The 24747-nt window shown below is 39.1% G+C and overlaps 1 protein-coding gene across 4 annotated transcripts in view; it reads left to right on the top strand.

Annotated features, from left to right (window-relative positions):
• The window catches only part of GPC6 (glypican 6), a 1205004-nt gene that overhangs the window by 869251 nt on the left and 311006 nt on the right, over positions 1–24747 (top strand). The window lies entirely within an intron of this gene.

The following is a 24747-nucleotide window of genomic DNA, read 5'->3' as shown; positions in this document are numbered from 1 at the left end:
CTACTTTCCTTTATTTTCCCGGATTCTTTTTATCTTCAAGAGTAGAAGATATCTGTGCACTATGAAACTTTCCCATATACTTAGCAAATCTTGCAACCTTCCATGGGCCCAGTTGGTAAACAGAGTCCCTAACCTGCAGTTTATCAGCAATTATTCTCTAAGAATTCCATGCCTGTAGGCCAGTCCCTCAGCCACCTTGTAGATTTTCTAAAGGTTGAATCCTGTATTTCTTATAGAGCCCAGCATAGTGTAGATTGTGTAAGAATTGGCCATGGCTTATCTGATTCATAATCTGTCAGACTTTCATTTAGGTCTCCACTGGAATGTCACCGGTTCCCAGGGTCTTCTCTGACCAATCCATCTAAAGCAGTCTTTCTACCAGCCCTTATCCTATTCAAGGTTTCCTTTATAGCACTTATCTCTACTTGGCAGTGTGGTAATTGTTTACTAGTTTAGCTTATTTTATTTTTTACTATCTGCTCCGCTCCCACAAATTGCAGATTCCATGATATCCCGGTCTTTGTTTTTATAGCTGCTGTACCCTTAAAGAGCAAATGCGTGCTTGGCACTTGATAGACATTGAAAGAGTGTTGAAAGAATGGATGAATGTGTTTGGACTCTAGTTTTCCGATTGACAATAAAGTGCTGTAATTTTGACTCAAGTGCTAATCCAAGCCAACAGGTGCAGATTTGATTTATCATTAGAATTAGTAAAGGACTAATAGGAATAAACACTTAAAGCGACAACTTTAACAGGAAGACAGGCAATTCCTCATCATAAAGGAGGCTTTAAGGAATACTGAGTCTTGTCCTCTATTTTGATAAAACACAGCACCTAGATTTGAATGTCTTTTTAAAGGTAAACAGAGCATGGGACTATATATTGCTTGTCAGATGCCTAAACAGAGTGTAACAAGGGGAAGAAGTGTGAAGAATGATTTAAAACATAGTATACAGACAGAAGTGCTTTCCCATTCATTACCATTGACTCAAACATCATTTCCTATGTGATGGCCATAGACCTCTAATCCTTCCCGAAGCTAAAGTCTATAAAGTGTGCTTCTTAACAAAATTATTTTTATGGTAGTGTTTAGTTATCATTATTAATAAAATGCTTGTATCACTTTATGCAATGTTCTGTGGACATTTTTATTAACTGCATATAAATCCAGAGAAATCATGCTCTGTTATTGCCACTCTTCCCTTAGAGAGTTACATCCAAGGCCAAAAATGAGTCCTAATCAGAAAACCTGCACATCCAAATTCTTTATCTGTGTTCTTCTCCCTTGCTACACAGAGTATTTCAGTTCCTTGCATAGGAAAGTACCTTTATTACATATATCCTGTTACAAAAAGAGGAAGCTTAGGTGTGACTAGTTTTACTTAGCCATGATTCATGTTGAAAAACAACTGAAAAGCATATGTTCTATTATCTGCAAGAATATGAATCCATACCCTATTGTGACAGTTATGAAAGTTAGTGATATGCAAATTAATTGACCATTCAATTAAATGCTTCCTATGAAAGGCAGTATCATTTGTGATGAAGAAAAGTAAATACTGTTACAACTTCTTTCAGTGATACATGGAGGTTAGTACTTGGAGGTTAGGTTTATGTGTCTGAAGTTGAAAAAGAAGTATCATATGCAAAATTTGTGAATATTATTATTCCATTTAATGTTGATGAAGTTGAGGACTAGAGAGTTTTATTGGCTTGCCCAAGATCACACACTTATTTGGTAGCAGAACAGAAGTAAAAACTTGAGTACAAAGCAATGTTAAGTAGTTTCAAAATGCTGTGTGCTTGCATCCCATGTAGGAACACCTGCATTTGAGTCTTGGCTCTAGTTCCAACTCCAATTTCTTGATAATTTGCTCACTGAGAGGCAGTGGTGATGGCTCAATTGTTGGGTCCCTACCACCCATGTGGGAGACCCGGATGGAGTTCAGGAGCTGGAAACTTAGTGTGGGTTTCCTACATGGGCAGAACTCTAAGCAGTGTATCAAAGACTACAACAAATGCCAACCCCTGACTGTACATTTTTCAAATCACATTTAAAATTCACAAGCCTGCCAAGAAATAAGAAGTAATCAGGGCCACGATATAAGTACCAGGACACAGCAGCCTAGGGCCAGTACATAACGTCTTCTCATGCCATTGTGGAGTAATTGAACTGAGAGTGAAATGCTTGAACCTAAAAAGTTCTTTCCGCTCTGTATCTTGTTTTCTGTACTCTTAGATAATTATAAATGAAAATCACTTCTCGGCCATTTGTCCAAGATCAAGTGCGAAAATACATATGTGGAAACTATATGCTGTGTATTCATTAGCTACCCATCTCTTAGAGTTTTTTATATAAGTAGCATACGGCCGACTTACTCCTTAACTCTCAGAGAGTAACTTACCCGAATGTGTTATTGGGGAGGATAATGTTCCTTTTGTTCTAGAAAGACAGCAAAAATTCACCTTCTTTCTTTTTCCTGTTTGATTTTGTTGATCGTTTCATTGCTGTTCCCAATAGTTGTCTCTTCTGTGAATTTTTAAAGCAGCTTTATCCATTTGAACTAGCCACTTGCCTCTGCTTTTAATTGAAAAACACTGTTGGAGAGAGGACTAAGTAAACATTGTCGAAGCGCAGGCGGCCAGCAGCATTCGTGAATCACTTCTTTTCCAGGGTGCTGCCGTAAGTGCTAGAGTAGGTGACGAAGGGGCTTGGTGTACAGGAAAATGGGTTCACCTCCCCAGGTGACAGGTTGGGAGAATGTGGTTAAAATGAGATCATTTTGGCGGAATGAAATACTGGCTTACTCACCCCAGCCACATCACTGTGAGGGTTCATGGGTAGGGAGTCACAGTCACACTAATTTTCTAAATGATTTTTAAAATTCTGTAAATATAAGGGCCGGCACCGTGGCTCACTTGGTTAATCCTTCACCTGTGGTGCCAGCATCCCATATGGGCACCAGTTCTAGTCCTGGCTGCTCCTCTTCCAATCCGGCTCTCTACTATGGCCTGGAAAGGCAGTGGAGGATGGCTCAAGTGCTTGGGCCCTGCACCCACATGGGAGACCAGGAGGAAGCACCTGGCTCCTGGCTTCGGATTGGCGCAGCTCCAACTGTTGTGGCCATTTGGGGAGTGAACCAACAAACGGAAGACCTTTCTCTCTGTCTCTCTCTCACTGTCTATAACTCTACCGGTCAAATTAAAACAAAATAGCTTGACACTCTAAAGTAGGACTACTGCAAATGCTATTCACTGAAAGACATACAATTTAAAAAAAAATTCTGTAAAAATAACCTTGGATTCCTAGATAAACGTAAATCTTAAAAATAACAAATTTAAGAGCGTGACTTAGTGAACTGAGCATTAGAGACCAAGAGAGGTGTCTTGGCTCCGATTATTGATTATTTCACCACCTCCCTGCACAGCCTTAATGATCTGGACCTCTGCTTCCTCAAGTTGAATGGCAGCATCCTCAGGCTCCTCCCGCATGAGGCACGGTGTAGTACAAATCAGATAACTCTGTGTTTGCACATGAATTGTACAATGTACAGGAAAAACATACGAAAACCAAAGCAGCTTAATTTTAACAATCTTTAAATGAAAGCTTTTTCAGAATGAAAGAAGGCAAAGAAGTTTATCTGGGAACTGTTTTTAATAAGAAGCAATTTTTTCCCAATGAATTCTGAATAAAAATAAGGACACGTGTCTTTATTTGACAGATTATCTTAGACGTGATTAAAAGTAAAACCGGTAATTGCTTTGTCTCAAAAACTGGCTACTTTAGTATTCTCAGGAAAGCTAACACATGAAATGCTTTGCAAAATTAGAGAAGCTATGACTTTTAATTATTAACTGACTAGAGAAATAGGTAGAGTCGGTTAAGGAAAAGCTCTCATTGTTTTCTAGAGTATTACAAAGAAAGTTCCAATCCCACTTTATTGCATGGATTATGGGCTAGGGTGGGGTGTTTGAAGATATTCATACTTGCTCCCTCTTGGGGAAAGTAGAAGAATGAGCACATCTAAGAAATTCCATCTTGCATATCTGGATATATGCCAAGAATCAGAGCAGAGGCCTGCAAGCCATTGTACGTGTCAAGCGCATGTGTTCAGGAAACAGACCAGAGCCAAGGCATGTAAAACAAGGCCGAGGTGATTAAGTCACCTCTGAGGCATAGAATAGAACCAGTCCTCAGAAACAGAAGCAAATCAGAACTCAAAGTCAGTTGTCAACCAATGCAAAGGGGCAGCAGAGGCAAGAAGGACCCAATTCAGGGGTCATTATTTGATCAAATACTTTGAGCTAAGGGACAGACACTGATGTTTAATAAGAACTCAGCAAGTGCCAGGGACTGTTACATTATCGACAGAGTGCAGACAGCATCTAACAGATTGTTCATAAAGAATATGATCATTCAGGAGACATTAAATAACCTGTGAGACATTGAGTAACTTCTTTAACAAACCATAACATCACATCCATATGACTTCAGAACTAAAAGTTCTTCAATACTTACTTCCTGTCACCAGGAAAAACATGAATAAATGAGACATGCTCCACATTTCTGAATTTAATTAGATATTAGCCTTGTGGCCTCCTTTTGAACTTAGCTTGCTTGGAGTCTAGAACCATATCACAACTGGATCTTGGGGGCCCAAGAGCCTGATGAGGCCTTTTGTATCATTTAAGAAAGCATCAAGCAATGATCTTCCTCTGTCGACAAGGGTACCAACCTTCTGCAGGCCACTGTATATGCTCTGTTGGTCTCCATTATTCTCTGACTTTGAACTTGTTATGGGCATTTTGCTTGCTAGCAGACCACTTACACGAAACATAGATGATGTTTACAAGTTCTGTAGGGTCTTTTGTTGCACTAAGACAGGTTCAATGTCTTAAGAATTAAAACATCTGAACACCAGAGGCTTGCAGGAACCTAGTAGGAATAATGGTTTAGTATTTGATAATTCAGTGCTCTTTGTAGACCAAAACTTCTTCAAATAAAGAGAAATGACTGTACACATGGTAAATGCCTAAGAAAAGTGCGATTATAATAATTGTGAAGAGCTGTAATAATTTTATCCCCCTTGCATAGACTTTGAATCAACATATTTTTCATAATAGTCTCTCTAATAGGTGTAATGTGAAATCTCTGTGGTTTTGATTTGCATTTTCCAGATTGGTGATTTGAGCATTTTTCCATATAAGTTCCTACTACTTCTGTGTTTTATTTTAAAAAATGCCGCTTTGTGTCCTCGCCCATTTTTCATCAAACTACATGGTTTTGTGCTGCTGAGTTGTTAGAATTCCTTATATATTTTGTATATATTTTCTCCCATTCTGTAGGTTGTTTCTTTGCTCTTTTCATCATTTCTTTTGCTATGCAGTTGTCCTTTAGTTTGATGCATCTTATTTGCCTACTTTTTCTTAGAATTTAGCATTATTGTTTTAAAGATTTATTTATTTGAAAGGCAGTTTTACAGAAAGACAGAGAAAGAGAGATTGAGATCTTTCATCTGCTTCTTCATTCCCCAAGTGGCCAGAATGGCCAAGAAGGGGCCAGGCCAAAGCCAGGTGCCACAGATTCCATCTGGGTCTCCCACATTGGTGGCAGCAGGGCCATCATCTGCTATCTTCCCAGGCCTGTTAGCAGGAAGTCATTTGGAAAGTGGAGCACTTGGGACTGTAACTGGTGCTCATATAGGCTGATGCAATGCCAGTCCCAGGATTTATTGAATGGCATGATTGATGCTGTCCCTCTGGAATTTGGTTTTTTTTTTTTTTTTTTTGACAGGCAGAGTGGACAATGAGAGAGAGAGTGAGAGAGAGAGAGAGAGAGAGAGAGAGAGAGAAAGGTCTTCCTTTTTCCGTTGGTTCACCCTCCAATGGCCACCGTGGCTGGCGCGCTGCGGCCGGCGCACCGCGCTGATCCGAAGGCAGGAGCCAGGTACTTATCCTGGTCTCCCATGGGGTGCAGGGCCCAAGGATCTGGGCCATCCTCCACTGCACTCTCGGGCCATAGCAGAGAGCTGGCCTGGAAGAGGGGCAACCGGGACAGAATCTGGCGCCCCGACTGGGACTAGAACCCGGTGTGCCAGCACGGCAAGGCAGAGGATTAGCCTAGTGAGCCACGGTGCCGGCCTCCCTCTGGAATTTCAATGCAACCTTTGACTCCAACAGGAAATAGTAGAAGGTAGGCAACTAAAACATAGGGACAGAATTCTCTCTTCTTTAGCTTTACAAAATCATTTGACAGTGTCAGTGGTCTGGGACTCGATTAAGTGTTCAACATTTATTTTTTAAATATTTAATTTAATTGAAAGACAGAGTTGCAGAGAGAGAGGGGTAGAGACAAAGAGAGATCTTCCATCCACTGGTACTCCCCAGATGGCTGCTGTGGTCTGTGCTTGGCCAGGCCGAAGCTGGGAGTCAGGAGATTGATTCTTCCAGGTCTCCCACATGAGTAAAGGGCTCCATGCACTTGGGTCATCCTCTGCTGCTTTCCCAGGTGCATTGGCAGGAAGCTGGATCGAAAGTGGAGCAGCCAGGAATCGAATCAGCACCCATATGGGATGTCAGCATTGCAGGCATTGGCTTAACCCACTATCCCCCAGTGCCGGCCCAGTGTTTAACATTTTAACCTTCAATATCCTGAATTTTTCTACCTGACATATAATTTGTTTTGTCAAAATTGAAAAAAATCATGTGGCATAGTCTCTCTTGCCAGTGAAGTAAAGAACTGGAAGCAGGAAGGTTCAGGCTTAATCGGGTGTCTACAGCCATGCTTGAGTACTTATTAAAGGACGCAAGCGGGTACCAGGAAGTGTCTCAGAGAAACCCTTCCTGTTTAGTTGACTAAGTGCTGATTAAAGTCCTTTGTACAGTAATCCCAGGGCTGCTGTGTACTAACAACTGGGCTCTTAGTGCCCACGGGTAAGAAGATCGGAATGTGATCACCAAACCTGCCACAGGCTCTGCTCTGTGACTGGGCTGATAAGCCTGCGGGAGATGGATTGGGGCTCAACCCCTCCAATGGAAACACTAAATCCAGCCAAAGACGTTCAAGGACAGTGCAGATGAGAGAGATGTGTGTGACTTTGGCCATGGTTTCATGTAATCCTTGGACTGTCTAATTTTCAGCCCTAGGAAATCAGCTGGAAAGGGTGCCTTTCTGCTATTGGAGGCTGGAAGCCAAGAGGGTACCAGGCCCATGGCTGTCAACTTGAGAAAGAGGTTGTTGAGCAAAGCTTATCTAACATATCATTTCTCTGTAAGGCACATTACAGCCTGTTCACCCTTGGGAACACAGTGTGGAACTTCCGTACTGCACTTGGGGTTGTTCTCATCAGTGATGTCAGCAACCAAAAACACAACAGCGGTGAGAACCACAACGCCAAATAGGCCATGAAGAAGATACCTGTTTACCAGTCTTACAGCTGAGACCAACAAGTAGAACTCCACCTTGTTCATCCTCAGCTGGAATGTGTGCATTGGGTAACTGGAAATTTTCACCACTGCACACATGCATGTACTCCTGAATGATTGCAGGAATTGAGTTGAGATTTACAGGTACATTTGAGTGAGTAAACAAATTCACAAATATAGAATATGAAAAATAAAAAAGGACTGTGTTAAGACAATATGGAGTTCACAGTTCAGTTGCACGGATGCACACCAGGGCCAACCAGCCATAATCACATGGGCAAAATTTAAGGGATCCTGATTTCCCTGATACACTACTCTACTAACAAAGGAAAAACAAGGGGGCAGGCATTTGGCACAGTGGTTAGGAAACCACATGGGATGCTCTTATCCCGTATCAGAGAGACTGAGTGTGAATTCAGGTTCTGCTTCTGATTCTAGCTCCCTGCTATTGCACACCCTTAGAGTCAGCAAGAGATGGCTTAGGTTTTTGCCTTCCACATGGAAGAATGAAGATTGAATTCCAAGCTCTCAGCTTCAGCTAGCCAAGCCCCAGATGTTGCAGGTATTTGTGGAGTAAACCAGGAGATAGATGATATCTATTTATGCCTTTCTCTCTCTCTCTTTCTGTCTCTGCCTCTCTGCCTTTCAAACAGAAGAAAAAAGTAATATTTTTACAAAAATATAAAAAAACCATAAGCTTTATATCCTTGTCAGCATAATTCAGTGAAGGGAATCCATTCATCTATAAGCAAATCAGCTTAACAGTTCTGCTGGCCTTAAAAAATGTTAATGGATTATAAAAAATCATAAAAAGGTCAAAATCCTTTCTCTTTAAAGCTTTATAAACAGCTGTAACTACTGGATGTGGCGTTCAGTAGTAGGCCTCTTGGGTGCCAGACCATTCCTTGTACTTACAATGAACTCTACAATTTTAAAATTTGATCCAATTTTATTTTTGACAAGCATCCCTTAAGCATTATTTGGTTCATACTCATTTGAACTCTACAAAAATAGTTATTATTATGCTGAACTCCACTTTATAGATGAGTAAGTGGGTATTTGGCTGAGTAAGGAAATGGACCAAGGCCACGTAATATGAGAAACAAGATGAAGACCCCAAGTGTCAGACTCTGTCAACTGTTTCCCTGACAAACCTCACACCTGCCCATATATTACAACATTGGAAATGACCAGATCATGTGACGTCAGATCTGGAAAGTGAGAATGGTGCGTCGATTTTGTAGGGCCTTGGAATTGGATGCCAAAGGTGATTTGTGTTGCTTTGGTAGACTGTGTTCCGGAGGGTTCATATTCAGTCAGTAAAGGTGCTCAAGGGTGCCCAAGTGCTCTGTCACTTCCTCAAAATGTGCTTCTTCGCTGTGATAAGCTAGAACCCACATTTCACAATGAAATAAAAGGCTGAACCAAAAGAACAAACCTAGAAAGTCCTCCTAAAGCATTTTTTTTTTCCATTTTGGGTTCATATGATTGAGAAGGTAGCAGTATCACCTATTTCCTAGTTTTTGAAAACAGTGAAAATGGCAAGAGAAAAGCTCAAGCTAGGAAAGCCACTGTGGCTGCCCTGGGATTCTTACCATTTCTGTCCCAGGATATAAAGACATACCTTGGTTTATTAGTTTTCTTTTTTGTTTTTTAAAGATTTTATTTGAGAGTTAGAGTTATAGACAGTGAGAGGAGAGACAGAGAGAAAGGTCTTCCTTCTGTTGGTTCACTCCCCAGATGGCCGCAACGGCCGGAACTACACTGATTCGAAGCCAGGAGCCAGGCGCCTTTTCTTGGTCTCCCACGTGGGTACAGGAGCCCAAGGACTTGGGCCATCTTCTACTGCTTTCCCAGGCCACAGCAGAGAGATGGACTGGAAGAGGGGCAGATGAGACTAGAACTGGCACCTGTATGGGATGCCGGCGCCACAAGCAGAGGATTAACCTACTGTGCCGTGGCACCAGCCCTATGGTATATTAGTTTTCTCTACATGAAAACAGCAGCACCTGAAAGATTCTTGTGTGACTGGTATTCCTGTTTTTAAACAATTTTAGCGACCTGGTGGTAATGAGCTCTGTTAACCTGTCTACTTTTGTGAATGAATCAATGGGCACTTCAAAATTAGAGCAATGATGATATTCTTTGGATTTGCCTTTGCAGGCACATGATCTATGATGCTCTACAGGGATCCACACAAAAAAACCTCGCCTTGGAAATATTATCAGATATAGCTGCCCAAGTTGACAAGCAATTAATTTTGCTGCATAGACCTCAGCAGCCAGTGATCCATGAATTGGTATTCACCAGGTGGTTATTTAAATCTAATCTTTAAAATTCAATGCAGTCCTTATTCATTAAAATATAAAAGATGATGGTGGCCAGGAGATACGGGTGGGTGTCTGGGATCATCAGTTTCAACTAGGGTTATCAAATAGCTAAAATAAAGAGAACACAAGAGTCATAACCTCTTCTAATGCCTTCCTCACTATGGTAACTGGCAAGGAAAAGCTCAGAAAACCAGAGACCAAACTGTATATGTGTGTGTTTGTGTGTCTGAGTGTTTTAGAAGCAGCTAAAGAGGGAAACATTGGACCTAGTGGTTAAGACACCAGGCTGCTTAGGATACACCCATATTTCATATCAGAGTAGGTGGGTTCAATCCCAAGCCCTGGCTCTTAACTCCAGTTCTCATCTAATGCAAACCCTGGAGGCAACAGGTGATGGCTCAGGTAGTTACATTCTTGATAGCCACATGTAAGATCTGAATTTAGTTCCCAGCTCCTGGCTTTAACCTAATGGCATTTGGGAAATTAACCAGCAAATAGGAGCATTCCCCACTCCCTTTCCTCTCCTCTCTGTTTCTCTGGCTGCCTGCCTCTCAAATAATTTTCGAAAATTTCTTTAAAAGTAGTTTAAATATGTCATTTATTTTCTAGCTTCACTGAGATACTATAAATTAAATGTATCGACAGTGATGTTTTGATATGTGATACATTGCGATGTGATTACCACGATTAAGTTGCTAACATACACATCATCTCCTATAGCTATCTGTGTGTGAATGTGTGTGTTGTGAGAACTTGTGAGATCTACTCTCAGTGTGTTACACAGTATTCTTACCTATAGACATTGTGTTGCACATCAGATCTCTAGGATGTATAACTGATATTTGTAATTTTTGACCAGTGTCTCCCCATTTCCTCCATCCTGCAGCCCCTGGCAATCACCATTCTACTCTGTTTCTATGAGATTGACTTTTTAAAATTCCACGTATAAATAATATCATGCACTATTTGTCCTCCTATGCCTAGCTTATCCCACTTGATGGAATGTCCTCCAGATTTACCCATGTTGTCACAAATGAAAATATTCCTTCATTTTTTTAAAGATTTATGTATTGATTCAAAAGTCAAAGTTAGGGAGAGACAAGGAGAGAGATCCTCCATCTGCTGGTTCATTTTCCAAAACACTGCAACAGCCAGAGTGTGGCCAAGCTGAAACCAGGAGCCAGGAGCCTCCTCTGGCTCTCTCACATGGGTGGTGGGACCCAAGCACTTGGGCCAGCCTCTACTGCTTTCCCAGGCACATAAGCAGGAAGCTGGATTGGAAATGGTGCAGCCAGGTCTTGAACCAGCACCCACAGAGGATGCCAGCATCGCAGGCAGCGGCTTTACATGCTCTGCCACAACATCAGCCCCATTTCTTTACTTTTTTAGGATTGAAATAATATTGCACAGTATGTATATACAATATTTATTCTGTAATTCATCCATCAGTGGACACTTATGGATTGCATATCTCAACTATTATGAATCAAGCTGTATGAGGTCCAGCGTTCAGCCTCACAGATAAGAAGCCCATGTCTGATATTAAAATACCTGAATTCAATTCCTGGCTCCAATTCCTGCTACAGCTACCTGCTAATGCAGACCCTGGGAGGCAATGGTGAAGGCTGAAGTAAGTGGGTTTCTGTTACTCACACAAGGGAAGACCTGGAGTAAGTACCTTGCTCCTGGTTTTAGCTCCACCCCAGATCTTGCCATTGTGGGCATGTGGGTAGCAAATCAGCAGATGGGCATTCATATTCATTCAGTCTCTCTCTCTCTCTCTGATTTTAAATACTTTTTATTTTTTAAGAAAAGTAACGAACAGGAGAATGCAGATATCTATTTGAGGTACTGATTTCATTTCCTTTAATTAGATACCTAGTATCAGAATTACTGGATCATTTGATGAGTCTATCTCTAAGTTTTTGTACTGTTTTACATTCCCACCAACAGTTTGCAAATGTTAGCCTTTTCTCCACCCCTTCACCAAGACATCTTTTGTCATTTTGGTAACAGCCATTCCAACAGGTGTAAGGTGAATCCTCACTGTGGTTTTTGGCTTGCATTTCCATGATGAGCAATATTGACCACTTTTTTCATTCACCTTTCTGCTGTTATACATGCATGACATACACACATATTATACATACATGATATGTCTGCTTTTAAGAAATATCTATTCGGATATTTCACCCATTTTTAACCAGATTCTTTGTTTTCTTGCTATTGAGTTGTTCTTCAGTTCCTTGCACATTTTCAATATTATCCCCTTATCAGATAAAATGTTTCAAATATGTTCCCCATTCTACAGTCTTTTCACTTTGTTGATCATTTCTTGGATGTACAGAAGATCTTTTGTTATGTAGTTTAAAAAATATTTGTTTAAAAAGCAGAGAACAGGAAGACAGACAGAGGTCTGCCATCCACTGGTTAACCCACTCAAATGCCTGCAGCTCCTGGGGCTGGGTCAGGCCGAAGCTGGAATATGCAAACTCAGTCTGGGTCTCCCTCATGGTTGTCAGGGACTCAATTATTGAACCATCACCTGTTCCCTCCTCAGATACACATCACCAGGAAGCTGGGATCTGGAATGGAGCTGAACTCAAGCCCAGCGCTCAATACGACATGCAGATGTCCCTACCGTGTTTTAACCTCTACACCCAGTACCCATCACTGCCATGAACTTTCACTTGTATATGTTTGCTTTGCTTGCCTATGCTTGTGATTTGATATTCAGGAAATCCCAGCCAACAGTAATTTAAAGAAGCTTTTCCCTTATTTTTTTCATCTAGTGGTTTTATAGTTTTGGCCTAGCAGTTAAGTCTTTAATCCATTTTGAGGGGAGGTTTGTGTGAGAAAACGGTCCAATTTCATTCTACCTGGAGCTATCCAGTTTCCCCAATTCCATTTATTGAAGAGACTACGCCTTCCCCATTGTGTTTCCTTGGCACATTTGTTGAAGGTCCATTGACCATAAATAAGTGGATTCACTCCTGGGTTCTCTACTTCCTTTCACTAGTCATATGTCTGTTTTTGTGCTATCAATACCATGCTGTTTTCTTGACAATGGCTTAGTAATGTATTTTGAGATCAAGTAGAATGATGCCTTAAGTTTTGCTCTTCTTGCTCAAGATTGCTTTATCTATTCAGATTCTGTTGTGTCTCCATATGAACTGAGAATTATTTTTTTATATTTCTGTGATAAATGCCATCAGAACTTCAATAGGGATTGCCTTGAATTTATAGATTGCATTGGGCAGTGTGGACAGTTCAACATTTTTTAAAATTTTAGGTAGTTTTAAAGAATGAACACTTACAGGATTCGGGAGTTATTTTGATTTATCATGCAATGACCCTGTTGCAGAAGTTGCAAAATAGGACCATCTGGATGTGATCAGCACATTTAATCATAAGAACTCATTGAGTATGCAATGCAGAAATCCTATAAAGTTTAAGAAGATGCGATTTCAGGCAAAAGTCTGAGAAAATTGGCCCTGAAATCTGAATGTATTCATTTGAAAATACAGCATTTCAATTAAATTTGGAAGAGTGTCCTATCACTGCTGACAAATAGCTGAGGACAGGAAGAGCAGCCACAGAACCGTGCCTTCCTCACATCGTATTTATATAGCCTGGTGCCAAGTTTATATCAGGGCATCAGTCAACTTTACAATGACACAAGATTCAGCCTCAGAACTTGAGGATGTTGCTTCCATTATTTCTGAAGAATGAAACAGCTGAAGACTATCTTCCTGGTTATGGTGCTCACAGGGTAATTGTACAGCTTTAACAGTGTAGAGGGAGGAAAGCAACAGTGCTAGCTAAACAAACGATAGGTCTCCGGAGGTTTGAAAGCTTAATCAGGTAGCATAAAACAAAGTGTATGCATATCTGGGTGTTAGTAAAGGAATTTCAGCTTCAGAAATTACTGGCAACTCTTGCTTTTCCTATTAGTCTGAGCAGTACAATGACAGCTTTGAAATACAAAGAGAAAATATTACATGAAAACTAAGCAGGATTTGATTCAAACTCATAAGTCATGAGAAAGAGATGCAGACACATTTTCTCTGTTTCTGATAGTTATCATTGCATATCATTTGTCAGTAGGAATATTTTGCTTCTAATTTTGTGCAAAATTGGCTGAAAATATGAACACCACTCCATAAAAGAGAAATTGCGCCAGAATTGACTGTCCATCATTGATTAGCTCAAATTTATTATTTTTAAGAAATTATTAGCTTATTTTTTTAAGTTGTGACCCTTACAATTGATAAATTAGAGTAATCAGAGTGTTAAGCCACTTGTGTGGATCAACTTTCCTTTCATGTTGTCATCATGAAATGTTGTTTATATGCATGCTTTCCCGTGCAATCATATTATGAACAATTATACAATACTTCCTGTGTAGAAGTTTTCAGATTGAGAAAACAAAAACACAGGACACCCAGTTAAATATAAATTTCAGAAAAATGACTTTTTTTAATATGTGTGTTCCAAACATTGTAATACTAAAAAAAAATTGCTGTCTGAAATTCATATTTAACTTTACAAGCTGGAGTCTTTTTTTAAAGATTCATTTTTGAAAGAGTTACAGAGAGGCAAAGGCAGAGAAAGAGAAAAAGAAAGAGGTCTTCCATCCACTGGTTCACCCCCGAGGTGTCCACAGTGGCCATAGCTGGCTGATTGGAAGCCTAGAGCCAAGAGCTTCTTCTTGGTCTCCCATGCGAGTACAGGGGCCCAAGGACTTGGGCCATCTTCTACTGCTTTCCCAGGCCATAGCAGAGAGCTGGATGGGAAGTGGAGCAGCCGGGGCTTGAACCGGCACCCATATGGGATGCCAGCACTGCAGGCAATGGCTTTACCCACTAGCCACAGTGCCAGAGCCTACAGCCTGTATTTTTAATTAATTTTTTATTTGAAAGAAAGAGTGAGTGGCAGAGAGAGAGACATACAGGAGAGGCGGGGGAAGAGAGAGAGATCTTCCATGTGCTGTTTAACTTCCCAAATAACCCTAATGGCCAAGTATGGTACAGGGTAAAGCCAGGTCTCCCACATGTATGGCAGGGGTCCAAGTACTCGTGCCACCCTTTGCTACCCTCTCAGGTGAGTTATGGAGCTCAATCAGAAGTAGGGCAGCCAGGACTCTGACATGAAACGGGGGTGTGTCAAGCAGTGGCTTAACCTGCTCCACCACAACACTGGCCCTAAGGGCAACTTGTATTTTATCTAGCAAACCCACCTTTAGGAAAGAGGCTAAGAGTGGTACAAACAAAATTAGGTGTTGATACTACCTTGGAAGAAACATGTCTGTAGACAAAGATAGGTAATCAGTAGTACTGAATTACCTAGAAGATACTTCATTTCTCAATCGGTAGCTACAAACACACACACACCACTATATATATATATATATATATATATATATATATATATGTAAAATTGATGTATGTTGGCCGGCGCTGTGGCTCATTTGGCTAATCCTCCTCCTGCGGCACCAGCACCCCAGGGTTCTAGTCCCGGTTGGGGTGCTGGGTACTAGTCCCGGTTGCTCCTCTTCCAGTCCAACTCTCTGCTGTGGCCCGGGAGGGCAGTGGAAGATGGCCCAAGTGCTTGGGCCCTGCACCTGCATGGGAGACTGGGAGGAAGCACCTGGCTTCTTGCTTCGGATCAGTGTAGCGCCGGCCGTAGTGGCCATTTCGGGGATTAACCAACGGAAGGAAGACCTTTCTCCTCTTTGTCTCTCTCTCACTGTTTAACTCTGCCTGTCAAAAAAAAAATAATAATAAGTAAATTACAGGGGCCAGTGCTGTGACTCACTTGGTTAATCCCATATGGGCGCTGGGTTCTGGTTCCAGCTGCTTCTTTTCCAGTCCAGCTCTGCTGTGGCCCGGGAGGGCAGTGGAGGATGGCCCAAGTGCTTGGATCCCTGCACCCGCATGGGAGATCAGGAAGAAGTACCTGGCTCCTGGCTTCAGATCGGAAGAAGTACCTGGTGCCAGCCATAGTGGCCATTAGGGGACTGAACCAACAGAAGGAAGACCTTTCTCTGTCTCTCTCTCACTGCTTATAACTCTCTCTCTCTCACTGTCTAACTCTGCCTGGAAAAAAAAAATGATGTATGTTATAAACCCAGAGAAAAGCACTAGGAGAGGAATGTACTGGGTGCACTGGAAGAAGTGAATTTTTCAATTTTACTTACATATGTATTAAGAAAGGAGTTGTGCGAAATAAGGTGTGACTGGGGATAATACCAAGCTAAAGTATTTAAACTTGATTCTCTTGGTCAGTATCATCCAGTAGAAGAATAATGAAAGCTACAAATGCAAGTTGCAAATGTTATTTGAATTTTCAAATAGCCACATTATGAAATGTACAAAAAATAATTTTAATAAAATGCTTTATTTAACTCAATATATCCAAAGTATCATCTTAACATGTAATCAATACCAAGATTATTGAGATAGTTTTCTCTTTGACTAAGTATTCAACATCTAAGGTGCGCTTTCCACTTCCCACATCTTGATTCAGACCAGTCACATTTCCAGTCACGTGGCTACTGGCTGCTGCGTTGAATGGCACAGTTCTGGAGAGTAAGGACCTCCTTAACATTAGCAGAAGAGTCACAGGCACGGAGTGAAGCTTCAGATCAGCCATAGGGTCTCATGAGATACAGGGAGGGAGAGACCAGGAAGGGAGAGGGCATTTATTAGACTCTTCAAGTCATCCATGAAACTTAAAGAAAACTTGACCTATGATGGTAAACACTAAAGGGGTTAAGTGAAGTATCACCGGTATGATGTTTGCTCATGCTTATTATATGTACAGCATTTTATTTCAAGACTATGGCAGATAGATGTACAAAAAGTTCATGAAAAATATGGGTTATGAAAAAATATGCAAAGATTTCATTTTTCCTACACCAAAATAAACATTCTTTTAATTCCATTTCTCCACAAAATTTTTAATACCTTCATAGCTAACAAAGGAAACATTTTCCCTAATGTCACTGAACATAACATCTACCTGGCGAGAACCACATAGCAATCAAAAGAATCTCAAATACTAACGTAGGAATAAAAGAAAAATCTCACAGTAAAGTGTTCATCCTAGAATTTTTCACTTCCACAGCTTCCAAACCCAAACCCAGAAAGATATATATTAATATAGAACAAAAATGCCTTGAACTTTGTTTGGTACCAACAACATAAAATTCCGAATTCTATTTCATTGGAATTTGTAAACTGAGAAAACAATTTATGAGCATTAGAGGAGCAGAGAAGAGACTATATCACTGAACCTGCCATGGAATCAGAAATTTAAATGTGTCTCAGGACTCATTTTTTCACTAGAGAAATATTTCCATGTGACTCCTTGGGAAAATAGGGTTCTAGCTACAATGCTTCATACTCACACCTTTTAATGAATGGATCCTGTCTTTAGCCAGGCTCCCATGTATAAATATATGTGAGAGGGACTTTATTGTTTCACAGCCTTTCTCATCTATTATCACATAATTTTATTTCCAATAACTCCTATGACATAGCATTGTAGCCTGTAATTTCTCAGATGAGAGCACCAAGACATTGAGAGAAGAAACTTATCCTAAATCACAGAGCTCATAGACCAGGTCAGACAGAGAAATCCCAGGCACTTATATCCAAGCTTTCATGCTTTGCTACTGCAACATCACAGGTAGGACAAGACTTTCAATAAACTGGAAATTAGTCAAGTCTCTAGTTATTGGCAAGCAGAATATTCTTTATCACTTGGAGATAGACTCTTTAAGTATCCTAGGGTGGATGAATACTTAAGTGTTTAGATATTAAAAGCAACAAGTGCAGGTGTATGGGAGAAAAAAAACAGAAGGAAAAGACTTTGTGACTTCATTTCCTTGATGTCAGGCTGCAGTAAGAATGAATAAGTAATATCTCATGACAATAACATGATATTAATGAAAATGTCCATTTTACTAGCAAAATGCTGAAGAATGAGAATCAAATATAAGAGGAAACTTTCAAAATGTCAATAAAAATAGCAATATTGTAAACAAAAAACACTGTGTTCCACATTGATTGAACTTTCTGTTAATGAGATTATGTTTATTACATTTTATACTTCTGTATTTTATATTTCTAAGAGAAACATTTTCTTTTTTTTTTTACAGAAGATCAGTTTAGTATACATTAAGTAAAGATTTCAACAGTTTGCATCCCCATAGAAACACAAAGTGAAATATACTGTTTGAGTACTCGTTATAGCATTAAGCCTCAATGTACAGCACATTAAGGACAGAGATCCTACATGAGAAGAAAGTGCACCGTGACTCCTGTTGTTGGCTTTACAAATTGACACTCCTGTTTATGGCATCAGTAATCTCCCTATGCACCAGTCATGAGTTTCCAAGGCTATGGAAGCCCCTTGAGTTCTCCGACTCTTATCTTGTTTAGACAAGGTCATAGTCAAAGTGGAGGTTCTCTCCTCCCTTCAGAGAAAGGTACCTCCTTCTTTGAAGACCTGTTCTTTCCACTGGGATCTCACTCACAGAGATCTTTTTGCCAGAGTGTCTTGGCTTTCCATGCCTGAAATACTCTCATGGGCTTTTCAGCCAGATCCGAGTGCCTTTAGGGCTGATTCTGAGGCCAGAGTGCTATTTAGGACATCCGCCATTCTACGAGTCTGCTGAGTATCTCACTTCCCATGTTGGATCACTCTCCCCTTTATTTATTCTATCGGTTAGTGTTAGCAGGTACTAGACTTGTTTATGTGCTCCCTTTGACTCTTAGTCCTTTCATTATGATCAATTGTGAACTGAAATTGATCACTTGGAATAGTGAGATGGCATTGGTACATGCCACCTTGATGGGATTGAATTGGAATCCCCTGGTATGTTTCTAACTCTACCAATTGGGGCAAGTCAGCTTGAGCATGTCCCAAATTATACATCTCTTCCCTCTCTTATTCCCACTCTTATGTTTAACAGGGATCACATTTCAGTTAATTTTCAACACTTAAGAATAACTGTGTGATAATTACAGAATTAAACCAGTCATATTAAGTAGAACAGACAAAAAAAAAAATACTAAGAGGGATAATGTATTAAGTTGTTCATTAACAGTCAGGGCTATGCTGATCAAGTCACCATTTCTCATAGTGTCCATTTCACTTCAGGAGGTTTCCTTTTTGGTGTTCAGTCAGTTGTCATCAATCAGGGAGAACATATGGTATTTGTCCCTTTGGAACTGGCTTACTTCACTCAGCATGATGTGTTCCAGATTCCTCCATTTTGTTGCAAATGACTGGATTTCGTTGTTTCTTACTGTGGTATAGTATTCTAAAGAGTACATATCCCATAATTTCTTTATCCAGTCTACCGTTGATGGGCATTTAGGTTGGTTCCAGGTCTTAGCTATTGTGAATTGTGCTGCAATAAACATTAGGGTGCAGACCGCTTTTTTGTTTGTCAATTTAAACTCCTTTGGGTAAATTCCAAGGAGTGGGATGGCTGGGTCGAACGGTAGGGTTATATTCAGGTTTCTGAGGAATCTCCAGACTGACTTCCATAGTGACTAAGAGAAACATTTTCCATGAAGTGTTTTAGATTACATGTGCCTAGAGCAATGTAAAGCCATAGAACTAAGAAAAACGTAGTTGACAGTGATTAATTAAATGAATATTAATACATTGGTAATTTATTAATAAATTTAATAAATGTATTTTGAATGTCTATTATGCATGCCCAACATGTGATAAGTGCTCAGGTTTATCTAGTATTATTAAAATTGGGAGAAAGAAAATTTAAAATAATGTATGTGAAAGTAGTTTGAAAACTATAAAGCAATTAAAGTGAGGTGACATTTCCTTTAATAGGTATAGAGCTTTAGAGTTGCAAGATGAAAAGCTCTAGAGATCTGTTGCACAATAATGTGAAGCTACTGATTTGTACAGTTAAAAATAGTTATGGTGGTAACTTTTAGTTTCTATATAATGAAATAAATTAGATAACACAATTGAGAAAAACTTTCAGTGATTTAGTTATAAATTATGATTTTGACATATTATCAGTTGTCTTTCTCCCCAACAGCCCTCACACACTAAACTCCCTTGCTTCTTCCACAGGCATTTTAAGTTGAGACAATGAGGCTTTGCAGACATATTGACTGCTATAGCTTTTCTATTTGTAGTCATTAAACATGTTTTAAAAAATAGAACGGAGTCACTACTCTGTAAATAGAAAACCACACCAGGAAATTACACTCATTCAAAAGCATTGCTAATATCAGCAACAACTAAAAGCACGGACACGAGGTCTGAGGCTCTGAGAAAAATGTGCATAAGAGCTAACGAAACTTGGGCAGTGTCTTAATATGAAATTTATAGGAAAGTCTTCTTTGTCATTGAATTCTACTTTAAGTTCCTTTCATGGGATTCGTGTTTCACATCTACAGATTTACAATGCCATTTAGTTTAATATAAACTGAGAAAGTCAATTTCACCTATAGAATGCCAAACATTTGGGCATTTCAGAAACAGGTATCCATTCAATGATTCTTCACCTATGTAGACTCAACCTGAGCACTCTGTTACTTTCTTTAGCCTGACAAACTAGGAAATTTTAAAAGGATATTTGCCCCAGAAAAAACAATGTCAATAGTTTAGGTACAGAATTCTTCAATATGAAAAACTTTCAGAATACTTGTCAAATACCAAAATCATGTTTTACTTTTTTCAATCAGAGTTTCTGTGAAGTGTCATGCAGATAAGAGCATGCAAGGAACTCAAGGTATTAGAAATCCAAGTCTCCGTTAGATAAGTCCATTTACACCACAGCTGGACTTCACTTTGGTCTCTCAATTTGTTGAGTTAGTTGTTTCTTTAGCATATACAGGTCTGCCTGAGGAGTTTATAGGTGATTTTCCTGATTCAGAAAGATGGGAGATTCAACTTTAGTCTGCTCTAGTCTGATTTCCTAAGAGGCAGATATTTAATCTTGCTGAAGTGTCCTGATGCGCATTATTTGACTAAATGAGAAAGCAAAAATATTTGACAGAACAATAAAACTAATTTTTTTTTTTATTTCTTGACATTTTGCACTCATTTGGGAATAAATCTGCAAGTTTTTGTTTAATATAGCTGGTATGCATATCATGTGGGACTACACCCATATAAATAAATTTATATATCCATGATCCTGAGAGCAGTGTGAAGCCCTTAGCAGTCTACATGAATGCATGATGACTGCAGTAAAATATATTTATCCCACAAGTGAGGAGAGAATTGATTACTCTAGAGAGCTAAAGCCATAACTAATTCACAGAGACTCTTTCTTATGATGAAGATAAATATTCTGTGTCATTCGGACCCATAAAATATACTGTTTTTACAACAGACTCATTGTAATAATTCATCTTAAATGTCTTATGGACATATTTTCCTATGATTTCCAAACAAGAATCATTTGGCATTCTGGTTTTCAAAATGAGTTGAGGGATTAAAAATAATACGTAGCACTAAGTAGCATTGTTGTGTTTGCTTCAGAAATATAGAGGTATGAAATGTAAATGTTCCCTGCTTGCCAGTTGCCAAAGAAATACTGTTTGTGCACATGCCTGGGTACTTCTGTACTTCATGGCTCATGTGGGGAGAAACTGAAGATGCATACAGGCGAGTCTGTTTGCAGACAAACAAATGGACAATGAGCTAATCCCATGGTTTGACTTTTTGAGACATAAAAATTATTTCCTGTATCTATTACTTTACCACTGTTGTGTCAATTTGAAACTGGCTTCTATTAAAAAGTAGAGGCATATCCTTTCCTTTGTAAATTCTTTGGCTCTTTTTGAATCCATTATAAAAAGGTTGGCATTATGTCTCTTTTCATGTAAGTAGAAAACTGATGGAAGATCAAAGTACGTGATAGGGGATCTTGAGATAGGATAATTATAAAAGCACTGTAATAAATCATTTTTTATTTTGGTTGATGTAACTTATCTCATCTACTGACTTAGAACACGATTTTAACTGACACATAATAATTGTACATATTTATGGGATACAGTGGGACATGTACCAATGTGTAATCAAATCAGAGTGATTAGCATATTCATCACCTCAAAAATTATGTATTCCTTTGTTTTGCAACAATCAAAATACCTCTAGCTATTTTGAAATATACAATAAGTCCTTCTTACTATAGGCACCCTACTGTGCTATAGAACACTGGAACTTATTCCTCCTGATTACACTGTTGTACCCAATTTATCTGTCCCTCCCTCTCTCTGATACTTCCTAACCTTGGTAACCACTGTTTCACCCTTCAATACTATGAGATGAGTTCTTTTAGTTCCCATGTGAGTGAAAACATGTGGCATTTCTCTGTCTGTGCCTGGCTTATTTCATTTAACTTAATGTCTTCCAGGCTCATCTTTGGCTTATAACATATTAAGTGCCTTAATATTTAATGTTGGCAGAAAGGAAAGATAATTTAAATACAAGTATGATTTAAAATGAGATGAGTCAGAATGTTGATATTGAACCCTCTTATATTTATGGATTTCATAGTGTCTTAGCATGAATTAGAACTAACTGCGACTGCAAAAAAGCTATTGGTATAATTTTGCACTTGAAGACAATCAAACTCAAATAGATTTTGTTGCCCAAAGTCACACAATAATTCAAAATAAATTCAGAAATAAAACTAAGCAAACACATTTTTTGTTCTTGCTGTTTTTGCTGTTTATTTAAAGCGAATGGGAGAGGAATGGGAAAAATTGAAGTGGCTTTATAAAATTCTTGGATACTTAGAATTTCCTCAAATTTCAATGTTTAATATATTATTCTGAAGAAGCAAATATACCATTTGCCTTCATGTAAATAAGCCAAGATTGATTTGATGTCCAAGAATATTCAGCAAAGAACTGGTATTCTACATGGCAAGATTTGGGATTACTTCAACAAAGTCTGGCTTTTTAGTAGCCTCAGGCCACATGTCAGCTGATCCTCTAAACTAAAATGATTGCAGACTTTACTGGAATTACATCTTTGGAGTTCAATGTTTAGATGCTCATTTTTCAACCTAATATTTTCTTGGAAGCTGAACTTATAGAAGGGAATCATTTGATTTGGTCCAACTAGTCACATACAAGTTCTGCTTGGCATCTTCATTCCCATCGTTCCCTGTGGAAGATGATAGAAAACAGCCTGGGAGAATTCTTTGGTTCTTTTTTCTATTGACTATTTATTGATATTTGTCTTTTTGCCATTTGTAGCCATAATGTTAATTGTAATCATTTCTTATAGAAATAGGTTAACTGTTTACAGTGCTCAAAGAGCCATGATGCTGATGCTCATTACAGTGGTGTGACAGTGTGAGAGAAGATATACCAGAGAATACCACAGTCAATAGGTGGGAAGATTTGCAAGAAGCTGTTTGTTAATGAGCATCTGCCAACAATCGACATTGCTAGACCAAATGGTTAACACTGGGCCTGATTCCTGGCCCAGCACTGTAGGCCTTCCTCCTCTTTCCCTTGCCTCTCCTTCTCTTTGCTTGCACAATGCTGCAACTTCCCCTGCTACCCATTTACCTGCCTTCCATCTCACACTCACCATTGCGTGTTCTCAGTTCAAAGCCAGCAGTCTAGTCCCATCCCTGGGGAACAGTGTACCTAGCTCAGGTGAGGAACAACCGGACATTTGGAGCAAGAGTACATGGTATGGGCCAATAAGGCATCAAAGTGCGTGTCACTCTCAGAAGCATTTCAATGCTACTTGCCTGAAGAATTAAACTTCTCTAAAAATCGCCATTTGGTCTAGTGTCTATGGACTCTGCTTACCTTAAGCCACATCTTTAGGCCATCTAAAGATATCTGTGTGATATATAATATCATGTCAGCAACACAGCAGTGCAGTATAATTTTGGCATGGATAGACTATAACATGTGAAACAATAAAAGTGGAATGAGCTCTCAAATGCTTTAAATATTCTGTTTATATGAAAAGTCTCATGTGAATAGATAATTTTGTTCACCAATAACAACTGAGCTTTGGGTACCGCAGGAAAAGATTGCTTTCTCAATTTTGGAGTGATGATTAATGTATCGGTGAGTGAAAAAGCAATAATAAAAGGTGAGGCCTGAGTTCTTCTCTGTAAGTTATCTCTAAAATGTTTGTCGATTAAATGCATCTTGGTAACAATATTAACACCATTGGGAACAAAAACAATAGAAAAAAGAAAAAAAGTAAATATATATTATGATGAGTCATATGCCCATACTCAGAACATAAAATAAATGTTTTTAGAAAGACTCAAATATTGTTTATCTTTATCACACTTAGAACTGTGTGGGTTTTTTTTTATTAATGCCAAAGCATTTATATAAAAATAGATTTAATGAGAACAATTATTTATAAAGGGCATTTTAAGATATGCTTTTATGAAACTACTCTTTTATAATATATAAAAATTATACATGAAAAGTATACTATTACTCTATAATATTTATTCAATTATACTAATGTTCCCTTTATATGCTCACTATGTGAACTAACAACAGGGAATGAAAATTTATTTGGGTCTTCTTTCTCTTTTCCAGCCATTTTAAGTCACTTTAGACTATTATTCTTTAGAAAATGGTCTGAGTAGGCATCCAGAATTCTCCCAAAGCTGTGTTTAGGTAGGAAGACTATGTTACTGACGGTGGTGTCAAGTGAGTTAATTAAACCTGTCCAACCACGCCCATAATCATCTCTGGTGCCTGGCCCAAGTCTTTGTAAGCTCTAGTTGCCTGCACTTGAGGTCTCCACCAGAGTCCTCTCTTCCAATGCAGTAGAATCTTTCAGTGGTCTGGTATCAATATGAACCTGTTTTCAGATATAGTTTTTAAAAATACTATCTGTAGATCTAGCTGAAACTAAGCCTTGTTAATATGCAAGCGATGAGCAAATGTATGGCACGTCTCCAATAAGACTCAATGTACATTATAAAAGGTAGCC

Source organism: Oryctolagus cuniculus, chromosome 9 (genome assembly GCF_051225735.1).
Source record: "Oryctolagus cuniculus isolate XC-2025 breed Fujian yellow rabbit chromosome 9, ASM5122573v1, whole genome shotgun sequence".
In the NCBI taxonomy this organism is placed as follows: domain Eukaryota; kingdom Metazoa; phylum Chordata; class Mammalia; order Lagomorpha; family Leporidae; genus Oryctolagus; species Oryctolagus cuniculus.
This window is presented reverse-complemented; position numbering and strand designations above follow the sequence as displayed.